Below are 16335 nucleotides of genomic sequence, written 5' to 3'. Positions count from 1 at the left end.
CAAGTTATTGACAGACAAGTTATTGACAGACAAGTTATTGACAGACAAGTCATTGACAGACAAGTTATTGACAGACAAGTCATTGACAGACAAGTCATTGACAGACAAGTTATTGACAGACAAGTCATTGACAGACAAGTTATTGACAGACAAGTTATTGACAGACAAGTTATTGACAGACAAGTAATTGACAGACAAGTTATTGACAGACAAGTCATTGACAGACAAATCTTCACAACTGAAAAGTGCATGTGGTGGTTAAATATACCTTTTGAATATCAATTTACAAGATCAGGAAATAGAGAATGGACAATTCCTTGTTATACAAATGGTCAGTCCTTTATGGTTTTGTCAACAAGTGGACGTTTCCTATTCCAAGCTTAAGTAGGTTAAGACACTTAGAGAATCTGTTGTTATCAGTAACCCAAGCTAAAGCATGAAACACACAGAGAACCTTACTGCCGATAGACTGCCGATTGCTAGGCGTACTTATCAGTGGGGGGGTGCTCCTTTTCTTGCTAGAACAAAAGCGATACCTGCTGCGTGCCGACCCGTTAGTCAGTACCAATCAAAAGTTTGAACACACCTACTCATTATACAGTTTTAAAAAATATATACTATTTTCAAAACTATAAAATGGACTTGGTCTTTTACCAAATAGGACTATCTTCTGTGTACTGTACTGTTACAACCTGATCTGTTTCACCTGCCTTTGTGCCTGTCTCCACCCCCCAACATGTGTCTTCCATCTCCCCTCATTATCCCCAGTGTATTTATACCGGTGTTCTCTGTTTGTCTGTTGCCAGTTCGTTTTGTTCGTCAAGCGGTTTTTCTACAGTTCCCGTTTATCTAGTTTTCCTGATTCTGACCATTCTGCCTGCACTGACCCTGACCTCTGCCTGCCCTGACCCTGACCTCTGCCTGCCCTGACCCTGACCTCTGCCTGCCCTGACCTCTGCCTACCCTGACCCTGACCTCTGACTACCCTGACCCTGACCTCTGCCTGCCCTGACCTCTGCCTACGCTGACCCTGACCTCTGACTACCCTGACCTCTGCCTGCCCTGACCTCTGCCTACCCTGACCCTGACCTCTGACTACCCTGACCTCTGCCTGCCCTGACCCTGACCTCCGCCTGTCCTGACCCTGACCTCTGCCTGCCCTGACCCTGACCTCCGCCTGTCCTGACCCTGACCTCTGCCTGTCCTGACCCTGACCTCTGCCTGCCCTGACCCTGACCTCTGCCTGCCCTGACCTCTGCCTACCCTGACCCTGACCTCTGACTACCCTGACCTCTGCCTGCCCTGACCTCTGCCTACCCTGACCCTGACCTCTGACTACCCTGACCTCTGCCTGCCCTGACCTCTGCCTGCCCTGACCCTGACCTCTGCCTGCCCTGACCTCTGCCTACCCTGACCCTGACCTCTGACTACCCTGACCTCTGCCTGCCCTGACCTCTGCCTACCCTGACCCTGACCTCTGCCTGCCCTGACCCTGACCTCTGCCTGCCCTGACCCTGACCTCTGCCTACCCTGACCTCTGCCTACCCTGACCCTGACCTCTGCCTGCCCTGACCCTGACCTCTGCCTACCCTGACCCTGACCTCCGCCTGTCCTGACCCTGACCTCTGCCTGCCCTGACCCTGACCTCTGCCTACCCTGACCTCTGCCTACCCTGACCCTGACCTCTGCCTGCCCTGACCCTGACCTCTGCCTGCCCTGACCCTGACCTCCGCCTGTCCAGACCCTGACCTCTGCCTGCCCTGATCCTGACCTCTGCCTACCCTGACCTCTGCCTACCCTGACCTCTGCCTACCCTGACCCTGACCTCTGACTACCCTGACCCTTAACTCTGCCTACCCTGACCCTGACCTCTGACTACCCTGACCCTGACTACCCTGACCTCTGACTAACCTGACCTCTGCCTACCCTGACTCTAACCTCTGACTACCCTGACCCTGACTACCCTGACCTCTGACTAACCTGACCTCTGCCTACCCTGACCCTGACCTCTGACTACCCTGACCTCTGCCTACCCTGACCCTGACCTCTGACTACCCTGACCCTGACTACCCTGACCTCTGACTACCCTGACCTCTGCCTACCCTGACCCTGACCTCTGACTACCCTGACCTCTGCCTACCCTGACCCTGACCTCTGACTACCCTGACCTCTGCCTACCCTGACCCTGACCTCTGACTAACCTGACCTCTGCCTACCCTGACCCTGACCTCTGACTACCCTGACCCTGACTACCCTGACCTCTGACTACCCTGACCTCTGCCTACCCTGACCCTGACCTCTGACTACCCTGACCCTGACTACCCTGACCTCTGACTACCCTGACCTCTGACTACCCTGACTCTGACCCTGACTCTGAGTACCCTGACCCTGACCTCTGCCTGCCCTGACCCTTACTACCCTGACTCTGACCCTGACCTCTGACTACCCTGACCCTGACCTCTGCCTGTCCTGACCCTGACCCTGACCCTGACCCCGACCCTGACCCTGACCTCTGCCTGCCCTGACCCTTACTACCCTTACTCTGACCCTGACCTCTGACTACCCTGACCCTGACCTCTGCCTGTCCTGACCCTGACCCTGACCCCGACCCTGACCCTGACCCTGACCCTGAGCTTGCCTGCCGTCCTGTACCTTTTGGATTCTGCTCTGTATTACTGCCCTTTGACCTGGCATGTTGCCTGTTCTAGTAACACACTGTTGTTACTTCGACACTGTCTGCACCTGGGTCGTTCCTAAAACGTGATAGTATACCACCCCTGTTCTAGTAACACACTGTTGTTACTTCGACACTGTCTGCACCTGGGTCGTTCCTAAAACGTGATAGTATACCACCCCTGTTCTAGTAATACACTGTTGTTACTTCGACACTGTCTGCATCTGGGTCGTTCCTAAAACGTGATAGTATACCACCCCTGTTCTAGTAATACACTGTTGTTACTTCGACACTGTCTGCATCTGGGTCGTTCCTAAAACGTGATAGTATACCACCCCTACCTTGTTCTGGATTTCACAACTGTCCCAATTCATTTATCAGGAGTTGTTTGCGCTATTTTTTATCATGTATTTTATTTACCTGTTATTTATCCGGCTGAAAGAGCTGAGTGGTTCTGTTGGTGAGATGTCGGATGTTTGCACAGTTCTCTGCCCTCTTATTCTCTCTCGGTCACCCTGTCTCCCAGACAACTCAGATGCAACAGAGGATAACCCTGGGATTGTAAAAATAATTACTGGAATGATTGTTTCTTTATTGGAGGACATGCTGTGCTGAAGCTAGAGGACATTGGATAAAAGCCCAATGTCCAGCTACTGCTATACAATCTGTTTCTTACTGTAGGGCTGATTGAAATGTTCTGTCCTCTTTTGTTAAATATTTGAACGAGTCTTCTGCCAGTCGGACCATTCAGGAGAGAGCGTACGTCCCAAATAACACCCTTGTTCATATATAGAGCACTACTATTAATCAGAGTTCTATAGAGCACTACTATTAACCAGAGTTCTATAAAGCACTACTATTAACCAGAGTTCTATAGAGCACTACTATTAACCAGAGTTCTATAGAGCACTACTATTAACCAGAGTTCTATAGAGCACTACTATTAACCAGAGTTCTATAGAGCACTACTATTAACCAGAGTTCTATAGAGCACTACTATTAACCAGAGTTCTATAGAGCACTACTATTAACCAGAGTTCTATAGAGCACTACTATTAACCAGAGTTCTATAGAGCACTACTATTAACCAGAGTTCTATAGAGCACTACTATTAACCAGAGTTCTATAGAGCACTACTATTAACAAGAGTTCTATAGAGCACTACTATTAACCAGAGTTCTATAGAGCACTACTATTAACAAGAGTTCTATAGAGCACTACTATTAACCAGAGTTCTATAGAGCACTACTATTAACAAGAGTTCTATAGAGCACTACTATTAACAAGAGTTCTATAGAGCACTACTATTAACAAGAGTTCTATAGAGCACTACTATTAACACGAGTTTTATAGAGCACTACTATTAACCAGAGTTCTATAGAGCACTACTATTAACCAGAGTTCTATAGAGCACTGCTATTAACCAGAGTTCTATAGAGCACTACTATTAACCAGAGTTCTATAGAGCACTACTATTAACCAGAGTTCTATAGAGCACTACTATTAACCAGAGTTCTATAGAGCACTACTATTAACCAGAGTTCTATAGAGCACTACTATTAACCAGAGTTCTATAGAGCACTACTATTAACAAGAGTTCTATAGAGCACTACTATTAACAAGAGTTCTATAGAGCACTACTATTAACCAGAGTTCTATAGAGCACTACTATTACCCTGGCGTTATGTTTGTGGAAATCCAATACAACACACTACTGAGTACCACACTCCATATTGTCATGTATAGTGGTGGCTGCATCATGTTATGAATATACTTGTAATTGTTAAATAGAACTGGGGAGTTTTACAAAATAAAATTTAAAAAGGCATTGGAGCTAAACACAGGTAAAATCCTAATAGAAATTCTGGTTCAGTCTGCTTTCCACCAGACACTGGGAGATGAATTCACCTTTCAGCAGGACAATAAACCCTGCTTCAATCTGCTTTCCACCAGACACTGGGAGATGAATTCACCTTTCAGCAGGACAATAAACCCTGCTTCAGTCTGCTTTCCACCAGACACTGGGAGATGAATTCACCTTTCAGCAGGACAATAACCTTAATAAACAAAATGGCTAAATCTACACTGGAGTTGCTTATCAAGAAGACAGTGAATGTTCCAGAGTGACTGAGTTACGGTTTTGACTTAAATCTACTTGAAAATCTATGGCCAGACCTGAAAATGGTTGTCTAGCAATGATCAACAACCAACTTCACAGAGTTAAAGATTTGCGAAAAGAATAATTCTCTAATATTGCACAATCCATGTGTGCAAAGCTCTTAGAGACTTACCAATGAAGACTCAAAGCTGTAATCGGTGCCAAAGGTCTTCTACAAAGTATTGACTCAGGGGTGTGAATAATTATGTAACTTAGATATTTCTGTATTTAATTTGAAATAAATGTACAAATAAATTCTCCCAGAAACGTGTTTTCACTTTTTTATGATAAGGTATTATGTACAGATGGGTGAGAATAACACATTGAATTAATCCATTTTGAATTCCGGCTAAAAAAAGTGGAAGTCCAGGGGTATGAATACTTTTTCTTATCTCTGTCTCTCTCCCTGTCTCCCTCTCACTCTCTTTCTCCCTCTCTCTGTCTCTCTCTCTGTCTCTCTCTCACTCTCTTTCTCCCTCTGTCTCTCTCTCTGTCTCTCTCTGTCTCTCTCCCCTCTCTCCTCTCTCTGTCTCTCTCTCTCTGTCTCTCTCTCTGTCTCTTTCTGTCTCTCTCTCTCTCTCTGTAGCTTGATGCCTGTGCATTGCAGTCCCATAATGGAACCTACCTGGAGTCAGTCAGTCTGTCTGTCTGTCTGTCTGTCTGTCTGTCTGTCTGTCTGTCTGTCTGTCTGTCTGTCTCTGTCTCTGTCTCTGTCTCTGTCTCTGTCTCTCTCTGTCTGAGTGGGTGTGTGACAGTGTCTGTGCTCCCTTCTTTCATGGCAGAGTGGAAAACATCTCTGGTCCTCTTTCTCGCTCTCTATTTCTCAGTATTTATTCATTTTTTGCATGATTGAATAATCTGCAGAGATTCATTTTAATGGCGGGAATATATCTATATTTTCTTACCTTAAATGTAGAAATGACATGGAGCAACGGGAGTTTGAACAACTTGAGGACACGAGGACCACGTTGTCTTGACAATCGGTTGATTGATAGTAGTGACATGCTGCCAGTAAGACTGCGTGTGTGTGGAGAGAGCTTGAGGACTACGTTTGAGGAAAGTGATGGTGGATGAAGTCAGGTGTTTTGAAGCAGTGTTTAGTAACGTTTCGTAACATTCAGCTTACTCTGTCTGTCACGCTGGTCTGAATGTTTGATTATTCATAGTACAGCTCCCAACCACTTTACACGCCAGTAGTAGCCCGGCATGTTTGGTCTAATGTAAATTATTTTAGCAAGTCCTATCTAGCCAAGGGGGCGTTCCGTCATGCTGACACGAACTCTGAGCTCACTGGGGCGTGGCTACTGACTAGACAAAAGTTTAGATGAAAAACCATTTTTAATTTTGAAGGCTAAAAATCTAATTGCTAACTTCACAAAAGTATTCTCATATTTAATCATATAATTTTTTACAACATTCAGATGTAAACCGGATACATAGGCCGTGTAGACTTTCAGATTTACCATTCTTAATGACATCACAAAATAATAAACTTTGTGACAGGATTATTCTTGAAGTCCCCACCGACCAATCCAAATGTTTGGATTTCATAAATAATGTTCCAATGTCCAATCTTTTGATGTTAGAGTTTATAGGCGGGCCGCACTCTCTGTAACAAAGGCGTTTCAGTCTTCCAATACTGCAGGGTATGTTTCTGCAAACTATTTATGGCTGTTAAGTCATAAAACTGGGACAAACATGGGACACACACCAAATTGAGACTCTTCTCAGAATTCTGCAAAAATATCCCCAGTGTACAACATAAAATACCTAATAATGCATGCAGAGCAGAGCAGAATTAGGCCGATACCTGCTAATTATCAAAATCGAGAAAAGAGCCGTTCAATTCTGCAACCACCTAAAAAGAAGCGATTCCCAAACCTTCCATAACAAAGCCATCACCTACAGAGAGATGAACCTGAAGAAGAGTCCCCTAAGCAAGCTGGTCACGAACACAAACAGACCCCACAGAGCCCCAGGACAGCAACACAATTAGACCAAACCAAATCATAATTAAACAAAAAGATAATTACTTGACACATTGGAAAGAATTAACAAAAAAACTAGAATGCTATTTGGCCCTAAAAGGAGAGTACACATGTACAGACTCAGTGAGCATAGCCTTGCTATTGAGAAAGGACGCCGTAGGCAGACATGGCTCTCAAGAGAAGACAGGCTATGTGCTCACTGTCCACAAAATGAGGCAGGGCAGGATGGATATAGGTCTATAACAGTTTGGGTCTAGATGGTCTCCCTCTTCGAAGAGGGAGATGACCGCGGCAGCTTTCCAATCTTTGGGGATCTCAGACGACACGAAAGAGAAGTTGAACAGACTGGTAATAGGGGTTGCAACAATTTCGGCAGATAATTATAGAAAGAGAGAGTCCAGATTGTCTAGCCCGGCTGATTTGTAGGGGTCCAGATTTTGCCGCTCTTTCAGAACATCAGCTGTCTGGATTTGGGTGAAGGAGAAGCGGGGGTCTTGGGCCAGTTGATGCAGGGGGTGCTGAGATGTTGGCCAGGGTAGGGGTAGCCAGGTGGAAAGCATGGCCAGCCGTGGAAAAATGTTTTCTGATAATGTTGTTGAATATGACAGTGTTGTTGTATATGATAGTGTTGTTATACAGTATATGATAGTGTTGTTGTATATGATAGTGTTGTTATACAGTATATTATAGTGTTGTTGTATTTGATAGTGTTGTTGTATATGATAGTGTTGTTGTATATGATAGTGTTGTTGTATATGATAGTGTTGTTGTACATGATAGTGTTGTTATACAGTATATTATAGTGTTGTTGTATATGATAGTGTTGTTGTATATGATAGTGTTGTTGTACATGATAGTGTTGTTATACAGTATATTATAGTGTTGTTGTATATGATAGTGTTGTTGTATATGATAGTGTTGTTGTATATGATAGTGTTGTTATACAGTATATTATAGTGTTGTTGTATATGATAGTGTTGTTGTATATGATAGTGTTGTTGTACATTATAGTGTTGTTGTACATGATAGTGTTGTTGTATATGATAGTGTTGTTGTACATGATAGTGTTGTTGTATATGATAGTGTTGTTGTATATGATAGTGTTGTTGTATATGATAGTGTGTAGATATAATAGTTTATCTGGTTCTATTGTCTGGCAGTGTATCTTAGTCTCTTCACAGTCTAGTTACACTAAGTTGTTGTCTGTGTCTGGGTTTACAGAGAGATCATATACGATACATTGTGTATCATACTTAGCAGAGATTTCTCCTGGCTGACTGGTAGTAGTTTCTAGTTGTAACATGTATATGTAGCAGGGGCGTAGGAGGGTTTTCACTGGTCTGGTTCAACTTATTGGGAACACATTGTTCTGGCTGTGACCGGACCGTTGAAAATCCCCAGCTACAATGAATGCAGCCTCCGGATAAGTGGTTTCCAGTTTGCAAAGAGTTAAATAAAGTTCGTTCAGAGCCATCGATGTGTCTGCTTGGGGGGTGGATATATACGGCTGTGATTATAATCGAAGAGAATTCTCTTGGTAGATAATGCGGTCTACATTTGATTGTGAGGAATTCTAAATCAGGTGAACAGAAGGATTTGAGTTCCTGTATGTTTCTTTCATCACACCATGTCTCGTTAGCCATAAGGCATACGCCCCCGCCCCTCTTCTTACCAGAAAGGTGTTTGTTTCTGTCGGTGCGATGCGTGGAGAAACCCGTTGGCTGCACCGCTTCGGATAGCGTCTCTCCAGTGATTTATTTAAGCTTTTATTTCTTTCATCACATTCCCAGTGGGTCAGAAGTTTACATACACTCAATTAGTATTTTGTAGCATTGCCTTTAAATTGTTTAACTTGGGTCAAATATTTCGGGTAGCCTTCCACAAGCTTCCCACAATAAGTTGGGTGAATTTTGGCCCGTTCCTCCTGACAAAGCTGGTGTAACTAAGTCAGGTATGTAGACTTCTGTCACGCCCTGATCATAGAGAGCTGTTTATTCTCTATGTTGGTTGGGGCGTGACAGTGACTAGGGTGGGTTATCTAGGTGATTTAATTATCTATGTTGGCCTGTTATGGTTCCCAATCAGAGGCAGCTGTTTATCGTTGTCTCTGATTGGGGATCATATTTAGGCAGCCATTTCCTCATTGTGCTTTGTAGGATTGTAACGGCTCTCTTCTATCTCCTCCTCTGACGAAGAAGTGGAACAAGGATCGGACCAAAATGCAGCGTGATGATGATTCATGATATATTTTAATGAAGGAAAAACTATACATGCAGAAACTACAAAAATAATTAAATGAAATAATGAAAACCGAAACAGCCCTATCTGGTGCAAACACAAAGACAGGAACAATCACCCACAAACACACAGTGAAACCCAGGCTACCTAAATATGGTTCCCAATCAGAGACAACGAGAATCACCTGACTCTGATTGAGAACCGCCTCAGGCAGCCATAGACTATGCTAGACAACCCTACTCAACCACAATCCCAATACCTACTAAAACCCCAATACAAAAACACACCACAAAATAAACCCATGTCACACCCTGGCCTGACCAAAGAAAGAAAGAAAACACAAAATACTAAGACCAAGGCGTGACAGGGATGTTGTATAGTTGCCTGCAAGCTTCACGGTTCTTTAAAAAAAAATTGATCTTTATTGTTTTTTCTTAGAGTTTCTCTTCCAAATAAAAGTATGGAAACATACCACGCTGCATCTTGGTCCACTCCTTATAACGATCGTGACAGCCTCCTTGCTCGCCCACGCTTTTTTCAGTTCTGCCCACACATTTTCTATAGGATTGAGGTCAGGGCTTTGTGATGGCTACTCCAATACCTTGACTTTGTTGTCCTTAATTAAGCCATTTTGCCACAACTTTGGAAGTATACTTGGGGTCATTGTCCATTTGGAAGACCCATTTGCGACCAAGCTTTAACTTCCTGACTGATGTCTTGAGATGTTGCTTCTATATATCCACATCATTTTCCTGCCTCATGATGCCATCTATTTTGTGAAGTTCACCAGTCCCTCCTGCAGCAAAGCACCCCCACAACATGATGCTGCCACCCCCACAACATGATGCTGCCAACCCCACAACATGATGCTGCCAACCCCGTGCTTCACGGTTGGGATGGTGTTCTTCGGCTTGCAAGCCTCCCCCTTTTTCCTCCAAAGATGACGATGGTCATTATTGCCAAACAGTTCTATTTTTGTTTCATCAGTTGGTAGAGCATGGCGCTTGTAACGCCAGAGTAGTGGGTTCGATTCCCGGGACCACCCATACGTAGAATGTATGCACACATGACTGTAAGTCGCTTTGGATAAAAGCGTCTGCTCAATGGCATATATAATCCAAAAAGTACGATATTTGTCCCCATGTGCAGTTGCAAACCATAGTCTGGCGTTTTTATGGCGGTTTTGGAGCAGTGGCTTCTTCCTTGCTGAGCGTCCTTTCAGGTTATGTCTATATAGGACTCGTTTTACTGTGGATATAGACTCTTTAGTACTTGTTTCCTTCAGCATCTTCACAAGGTCCTTTGATGTTGTTCTGGGATTGATTTGCACTTTTCGCACCAAAGTACGTTCATCTCTAAGAGACAGAATGCTTCTCCTTCCTGAGCGGTATGACAGCTGCATGATCCCATGGTGTTAATACTTGCGTACTATTGTTTGTACAAATGAACGTGGTACCTTCAGGCAGTTGGAAATTACTCCCAAGAATGAACCAATTTTTTCTGAGGTCTTGGCTGATTTCTTTTTGATTTTCCCATGATGTCAAGCAAAGAGGCACTGAGTTTGAAGGTAGGCCTTGAAATACATCCACAGGTATACCTCCAATTGATGCAAATGATGTCAATTAGCCTATAAGAAGCTTCTAAAGCCATGACACAATTTTCTGGAATTTTCTAAGCTGTTTAAATGCACAGTCAACTTAGTTTATGTAAACTTCTGATCCACTGGAATTGTAATATAGTGAATTTTAAGTGAAATAATCTGTCTGTAAACAATTATTTTTTAAATGACTTGTGTCATGCACAAAGCAGATGTCCTAACTGACTTGCCAAAACTATAGTTTGTTGACAAGAAATTTGTGGAGTGGTTGAAAAGCAAGTTTTAATGACTCCAACCTAAATTTATGTAAACTTTCGACTTCAAAAGTACATATGAGATGAGTAATGCCAGATATGTAAACATTATTAAAGTGACTAGTGTTCCATTTCTTAAAGTGGCCAATTATTTCACGTTTGCGTCTGTCTGTCTGTCTGTCTGTCTGTCTGTCTGTCTGTCTGTCTGTCTGTCTGTCTGTCTGTCTGTCTGGGCAGCAGCCTCTCTGTGTTAGTGATGGCTGTTTAATCAAATGGCTGCCCAGACTATTCACGTTGACCTTTTTTACGTTGCTGCTACTCCCTGTTTATTATCTATGCATAGTCACTTCACCCCTACCTACATGTACAAAGTACCTCGACTAACCTGTACCCCCCCGCACATTGACTCTGTACCAGTACCCCTGGATACAGCCTCATTATTGTTATTTTATTGTGTAACTATTTTGACTTTAGTTTATTTTCTCTGTATTGTTGGTTAAGGGCTTGTAAGTCAGCATTATATAACACTTGATTTGGGTTAGGGTTAGGAGTTAGGGGTTGGGGTTAGGGTTAGGGTTTAGGGGTTAGGGGTTAGGTGTTAGGGTTAGGGTCGGGCGGTTGTGGATGGGTTAGGGTTAGTGTTAGGGGTTAGGGGTAGGGGTTAGTGTTAGGGGTTAGGATTGGGGTTAGGGTTAGCATTAGGGTCGGGCGGTTGTGGATGGGTTAGGGTTAGTGTTAGGGGTTAGGGTTAGGGGTTAGGTGTTAGGGTTAGGGTTAGGGTCGGACGGTTGCGGATGGGTTAGGGTTAGTGTTAGTGTTAGTGTTAGTGTTAGGGGTTAGGGGTTAGGTGTTAGGTGTTAGGGTTAGGGTTAGGTGTTAGGGTTAGGGGTTAGGATTAGGGGTTAGGTGTTAGGTGTTAGGGGTTAGGGGTTAGGGTTAGGGTTAGGGTTAGGGTTAGGTGTGAGGTGTTAGGGTTAGGTGTTAGGTGTTAGGGTTAGGGTTAGGGGTTAGGTGTTAGGGTTAGGGGTTAGGATTAGGGGTTAGGTGTTATGGTTAGGTGTTAGGGTTAGGGGTTAGGATTAGGTGTTAGGGGTTAGGATTAGGGGTTAGGGGTTAGGATTAGGGGTTAGGATTAGGGGTTAGGTGTTAGGGTTAGAGGTTAGGGTTAGGGGTTAGGGTTAGGGGTTAGGATTAGGTGTTAGGATTAGGGGTTAGGGGTTAGGGTTAGGGGTTAGGTGTTAGGGTTAGGGGTTAGGGTTAGGGGTTAGGTGTTAGGGTTAGGGTTAGGGGTTAGGTGTTAGGGTTAGGGTTAGGGTTAGGGTCGGGCGGTTGCGGACGGGTTAGGGTTAGTGTTAGTGTTAGTGTTAGGGGTTAGGGGTTAGGGGTTAGTGGTTAGGTGTTAGGGTTAGGGGTTAGGGGTTAGAGTTAGGGTTAGGGTTAGGGTTAGGGTTAGGTGTTAGGTGTTAGGTGTTAGGGTTAGGTGTTAGGGTTAGGGGTTAGGATTAGGTGTTAGGGGTTAGGATTAGGGGTTAGGAGTTAGGATTAGGGGTTAGGATTAGGGGTTAGGGGTTAGGATTAGGGGTTAGGTGTTAGGGTTAGGTGTTAGGGTTAGGGGTTAGGGTTAGGGGTTAGGTGTTAGGGTTAGGGTTTAGGTGTTAGGGTTAGGGTTAGGGTTAGGGTTAGGGTTAGGTGTTAGGGTTAGGGTTAGAGTTAGGGGTTAGGATTAGGTGTTAGGATTAGGGGTTAGGGTTAGGTGTTAGGATTAGGGGTTAGGTGTTAGGGTTAGGGGTTAGGTTAGGGTTAGGGTTAGGGTTAGGTGTTAGGGTTAGGGGTTAGGTGTTAGGGTTAGGTGTTAGGTGTTAGGTTTAGGGGTTAGGTGTTAGGGTTAGGGGTTAGGGTTAGGGTTAGGATTAGGTGTTAGGGTTTAGGGGTTAGGGTTAGGGTTAGGGTTAGGTTTTCGGGTTAGGGGTTAGGGTTAGGTGTTAGGGTTAGGGTTAGGTGTTAGGGTTAGGGTTAGGGTTAGGGTTAGGGTTAGGGGTTAGGGTTAGGGTTAGGGTTAGGGTTAGGGTCGGGTGGTTGCGGATGGGTTATCAGCCTGTATGTGGCCAAAACATCCAGGAATAGAACAGAGGAAGTTCTCAATCCATTTCTTCAACCTTCTCACATTTTTTTCCCAGTAAATGAAGTGGCTACTTAGTAACAGACACAACAACGCTTCGGTAATTTGACCTTTAAACTTCCGAGGAGTGAAACTTGGCGAGTTCAGGAATCCTCCAAGGTTCAGCCCTGCATTGTGATGCTGTCATGTTCTTCGTCAACGTTCTGATTGTCTTATCGCCTTGACCTTTTTCCAGCACGGCTGTAGATTTAAGACCATGTCAACGGCAGTTGACTGACAAGAAGACTGATAGGCCTAAGAGTTTGACCTGTTCTGCACTGTTGTTAGGGTTAGGGTTAGGGTTAACCCTAACCTTAACCCTGTTGTTCTTAACCCGGTGCCAGATATATTTTAGATTTTCGTCTTCCAACACAAACAGATCTGGGGCCAGGCTATGCTGGTCTCTGTATGTAGGTGGTTTGAGGGATTGGCCCAGTTCTATGGCAGCTGGTATGTACTAGTGATCTTGGGCCGCACGACAAATGGTTCTCTATTTATTATATATAGTGCACTACATGTAGGGCACCTGCCATGTGGGACTAAAATGCTGCTTTATCTGTATGACAGCATAGTGATTCCCTGAAACACAGTAGGGGAGGTACCTGTGGCCTGTTGCTACTGTATACAGAGAGAGGCATGGGGTGGGAGAGAGGGGTTTGGGGGGGGGGACAATGAAGGAGGGAGGGAGACAGGGAAGGAGAGAGAGAGGAGGGGAGGGAGAGAGAGAGAGGGAGAGGGAGGGCAGGAGAGGGAGGGAGAACACAGTAGGGGAGGTACCTGTGGCCTGTTGCTACTGTATACAGAGAGAGGCATGGGGTGGGAGAGAGGGGTGGGGGGGACAATGAAGCAGGGAGGGAGACAGGAAGGAGAGAGGGAGGAAGGGAGGGAGAGAGAGAGGGAGAGGGAGGGCAGGAGAGGAGGGAGAACACAGTAGGGGAGGTACCTGTGGCCTGTTGCTACTGTATACAGAGAGAGGCATGGGGTGGGAGAGAGGGGTGGGGGGACAATGAAGGAGGGAGGGAGACAGGAAGGAGAGAGGGAGGAAGGGAGGGAGAGAGAGAGGGAGAGGGAGGGCAGGAGAGGAGGGAGAACACAGTAGGGGAGGTACCTGTGGCCTGTTGCTACTGTATACAGAAAGAGGCATGGGGTGGGAGAGAGGGGTGGGGGGGACAATGAAGGAGGGAGGGAGACAGGGAGGAGAGAGGGAGGAAGGAAGGGAGAGAGAGAGGGAGGGCAGGAGAGGGAGGGAGAACAGTGTGACACATCAGTGGAACTCATTGTGCTGGCTTACACCTCATGTGTTCATCTAAAGAAAAACATACGCAGGCACATAAAGTAGGTTACTTATCAAAGGTTAAGTCATGTGTTAATCAATGAAATGTGGAGTGTTTTGTGTCGGCCACTGTGGCACTGATCAACCATTAAAGAGTTCTCATTCTCACAGCACGTGTTGTAAATAAATATCGATGATGAGCGGTTGTTGGTTTCCGTGGTCACCAGAGCATTCTATTGAGTTCTAGAACACGTTGGGAGGCATGTGACTGGATCGGGGCATTTATTGAATATGACATGTGTCGTGTCTTTACTATCATTAAATTGAAGACTTTTAGTTTTTATCAAACATTCTCTGTAATTAGTATTATTCTGATTAATCATGTAACTGTAATTAACTAGGAAGTCGGGGCACCAAGGAAAAATATTCAGATTACAAAGTTATCATTTCCTAAAATAACTGATCAATTAGTCTTCGATTAGTCTTCGAATGAATGAATTATTTACTTTAAGTCACGTTAGTCTCATTCATAAGTTGCAGGTTATCTGCACAAACCCAGTCTTCACTATGAGTCATCCATACAATTGTCTTAAATCATTTATGTATTACTAACTAAGTAATTCACAGAAATGCATAAACAAACAAACAAGGTAAATGTGGTTACAAGAAATGAAAGGAGAATGTGCCCTAGTGGGCTGAACCGGCATCGCGGCTTGTTAGACAAAAGGGGAAGTGGGGGTCGACTGAGATAACACAGCACACAGTTGATAATTATAACAATTGAAATGCTAATCCTTTGCACATGAACGCTCACTCATTCGGGAACGATTGCAATCAATATATATATTTACGCTCAGTGTGTCGTCGGGATCTTTGTTGAAGAGTTTATAATAATAATAATAAGAGTTTGTTTCTGTTGGAGAGTTTTGTCCGTCGCTCTCTCTCTGTCTTGGATAGTTCAGAGCGGCATTCATTCATTTGTAGGATGGATGTTTCGGCGGTTGTCGGTCTTCGCGTTCAATGATACTGAATTCCTAGCGACAGACTAGTAATTAATATCAAAGACTTGTTCTTATTCTGTCTGTATTGATAGTCTAAGAGTTTAACCACGTGGGATGGTTAAAAGATTCAGCAATGGTCCACAACCTTCGTCCTCTCCTAATGGAGAAAAACATGGTCTGGTGATCATTTCTCAAAGTTGGGTTTTATTGAGAATGGCAGAAAAGGGGCTGTCCCAGGAGGCCTGACCCTAACTGGGCTCAGGGGCGGTCCTGTGATTTAGTTCAAATCAAATGGGAATTGTATTTTCCTTCATTAAACAGTCCAAAATCATATTACACAATTTTACAAACAGTATCATACTCACTCATTCATCTTATACAACAATTAGATATAAACCTCATATCTGAGGCTATTATATAAACAGCGTTATGGTAATGTGGACACACCGTCTCCCATGAGCTTCCCCAAGTTGTAACAAACGGACCAGTTCGTAGCTGGATTCTTCACCGATCTTTTATACTTTCTCCAGAACATGAAATTTGTTCGTACCTCAAGTTCTGTGAGGTGGAAGGAATTCCTTTGTTATCTATGAAAATTTACTCTGCCTCTTATACTATGTGGCCATGAGGCAGGATCTTCTCAGGAATTTATGACCGCTCTCTGACCACAACAGGCTAGTTGAAGGAGGCAGGGGGAGGCAGGGAGAGGGGGATGGGGCTTGCTATACCCAAAGAGGGCAACGTCATGACACATGGCTCTGAATAGTGAATGGTGACGATTGATAAAGTATGTGCTCCTTCTGCTGTTTCCTGTTGTCCACTATCATCTCCTAAGTTTTGTTGACGTTGAGTGTGAGGTTATTTTCCTGACACCACACTCCGAGGGCACTCACCTCCTCCCTGTAGGTCTCGTCGTTGTTTGTAATCAGGCATATAGCTGTAGTGTCGTCTGCAAACTTGATGATTAAGTTGGAATTGTGCATGGCCATGCAGT

Source organism: Oncorhynchus keta, chromosome 19, assembly GCF_023373465.1.
Source record: "Oncorhynchus keta strain PuntledgeMale-10-30-2019 chromosome 19, Oket_V2, whole genome shotgun sequence".
Lineage (NCBI taxonomy): Eukaryota > Metazoa > Chordata > Actinopteri > Salmoniformes > Salmonidae > Oncorhynchus > Oncorhynchus keta.
The sequence above is the reverse complement of the archived record's forward strand: the minus strand, read 5'-3'. Positions refer to the sequence as shown.